General features: G+C 39.1%; 1 pseudogene; it reads right to left on the bottom strand.

Moving 5' to 3' along the window:
* Positions 1-2,111: 2,111 nt before the first annotated feature.
* On the bottom strand, positions 2,112-2,542 carry LOC113924072 (annotated as a pseudogene).
* Positions 2,543-2,992: the final 450 nt, after the last annotated feature.

Raw genomic sequence — 2,992 nt, 5'->3', positions numbered from 1 at the left:
ATTTTACTCTCTCTCCATATTTTAGCAAACTCTAGTACAAGATATACAATGCATTTTCCATGTCCTAAGAATTTTAAAAATCTGAGGAAAGGAATAACAAGAAATATTTTATTCACTACAAAACAAAACAACAAACTAAAGTACAGAGAGAGTGGCATATACATGAGTGATGAAGGGTATTCTGTACAAGCTTCACTAAAATTCTAATTCTTCCATCTTCTACTCTTGAATAAAGAAAAAGAGCTATCAAGTGAGAGTAACTCATTCTTAAATTTCTTTCCAGTAAACTGTATGTGAATCCATAGGCTGTACAAAAGTTTGTAAGCATTCACTTTCTACTTATTTCAATTTTTAATAATGGAAGTAATATATGATTATGATGCATAAAAAAAGAACGTACAGGAGCGCCTGGGTAACTCAGTCGGTTAAGCGTCCAACTCTTGATTTCAGCTCAGGTCATGGTCTCGGCGTGGTAGGACTAAGCCCCATGTCGGGCTCTGTGCTGGGCACAGAGTCTTCCTGGGATTCTCTTTCCCTCTACCCCTCCCTCTGCTTGTGTGTGCTCTCTCTCTAAAGTAAATGAATTAATCTTGAAAAAAAAAAAAAGAACCTACAGAGTAAAGAGTTAGCCTCATCACTACCACCCTATTTCTTTCTTCATATGTCACTGCTGTTAAGTATGTAGTGTATTCCCTCTCCTTCTATACATTTGTATGCATGTGCGTGTGTGTATACCTAAGTTTGTAGTACGTATTTACGGCATGCCTGGTATGACCTTATTTCCCTTGTGTAACTCTTGCTATATGTGTCTAGATATATTTGGATTTTAAAAAAATGGGATGATATGAATACTATATGATATATATGTATAATATATATATAATACTAGCATTATATTCTAGAGAGTTTCTCTGTATATAAAGGTCTACCCCATTTTTTTTTTAAGATTTTTTATTTATTTATTCACGAGAGACAGAGGAGGAGGAGAGAGAGAGGGAGAGAGAGAGAGAGAGAGAAGCAGAGGGAGAAGCAGGCTCCCAAGGAGCAGGGAGCCCGATGTGGGACTCGATCCCAGGACCCTGGGATCATGACCTGAGCCGAAGGCAGACACTTAACCATCTGAGCCACCCAGGCGCCCAAGGTCTACCCATTTTTTTTAATGGCTGCCCAGTATTCCTTAATATGAATACGCTATACTTTATTTAACCATTTGCTATTGGGGAATATTTCAATTGTTTACAGTGTCCTGTTATTGTCAGAAATAGTACAGTGAACCCTGGTGTATGACTTGTGCATAAGTTGTAAATATTTCTTTAGGTCAGTAGTTCTCAGAGTGTGGGTCTGGAGCCCTTAATATGTTATTTGCTTTTGTACTTGTGTCAATATTTACACTTAGGAGGCAAAAGCAATAATGAATAAGCCAGTTTGCAGTTCAGAACAAGTCAAGGCACCAAACTGAACTAGAGTCATTATATCCTTCTCTACCATGCATCAAACGCTGACACTTTTATAATGAAAAAATAATTTATAATAGACTACATCTAATCCAAAGTTAAAATCGATGGTTCTGAATTCATATACAAATTGTTAATTTCCGTTCAAATTAAAATTCTTTTGACACGTATCTCATATGCCAATATTCCTAAATTATACTCATAGATAAGTACATTCCAAGTCATCTAAATAAGTTGATTTAGGCGCTGTGGTAGACAGCCTGCCAATATGGCTGCCAACAATTCTTCCCAACCAGCCTTTTAAGCACAGACCACTCCTCACGTCAAGAGTAGATTCTATTTCCTCTCCATTTGAATATGAGCTGTATTGTGACTTGTTCTAACAATAGAATACCGTGGAGGAGACATTCTAGGACTTCTGAGCCCAGGCTTTGAGAGAGCTGGCAGCTTTTGTTTATTCCTCTTAGATTAATTATAAAATAGCTCGGGCTAAACTACTGATTGAAGAGAAGCCCTAAGAAATGACCATCCATCATGTATGGTCCAGCCACTGTTGAGCTTCCAGCTGAACACAGCAGAACGAATACCTTCGTCTTTTTTTTTCTTTTTTGAAAGTACTTGTTAGCATTTAATGAACCACCCCCCCTTCATGTGGCTTCAAGCTACTAGAATGCAGGCGCCCCCCACACCCTTAATCTTCTCCTCTGCTCTTCTACTGAAGAATTTGGACTTCATGATGACAGGCTGTTTGGGGACTTTTCCCTTTCCCAAAAACTTTGTAGTAGCCCGGTCGCACCACATCAACGATAGGAGCAGCTCCTGTCTTGTTTCTGCGGCATTCACCCGTGTCTGCTCACTGACTAAGGTTCACAGTTTATCAAAGTTGGCAGTTGGGCAGAAGCTCTGGTTCCTTTTTAGTGGTCATGTCTCATACCAACTTTTCCAAAGTAACCTGGGTGATAGTTGTCCAAGTTGATCCCGTGCTGATGCATGCCACCAGCATTACCCCGGCCTCCTGGGTGCTTCCAGTGCTTGCCCATGCGGCCGTGGCTCTGAAGTTTCCAGGTCTTCCTCAGTCTGGATGGCATGCCAGCAGCCAAGAACACCTTCATTTTATGCATTGTGAAGAAGAAAAGCTTCCCAGCTGAACTCAGTCTGCCCTCAAGAGCGTAGATAAAATCATAAATTGTTACTGTTTTAGGTCACTGGGTTGTTGTTTTTTAATTATTTGGCAACTGAAAACTAACTTTTTGAAAGTAAGCAATGAATAACTGACCATTCAACCATTATATTTGGATATGTGACACTAAGCCACATGAAGTTTTTTTCAGAGGAAGGCATTTTGGGGTTATTTTTATTTTGATATAAACTCACAGAAAAGTTGTAAGAATAGGACGAGGGACTTCCATATACCCTTTACATTTTATCATCTTTGCTCTATCATTCTCTGTCACTCTTTATCTGTCTCCGTGTCGCCTTCTCTGTCATTCTTCTTTACATTTGAAAATAAGCTAGAAACATCATATCCCTTTATTCCT

The sequence above is a fragment of the Zalophus californianus genome, chromosome 2, assembly GCF_009762305.2.
Source record: "Zalophus californianus isolate mZalCal1 chromosome 2, mZalCal1.pri.v2, whole genome shotgun sequence".
NCBI lineage: Eukaryota > Metazoa > Chordata > Mammalia > Carnivora > Otariidae > Zalophus > Zalophus californianus.
The sequence above is the reverse complement of the archived record's forward strand: the minus strand, read 5'-3'. Positions and strand labels throughout refer to the sequence as shown.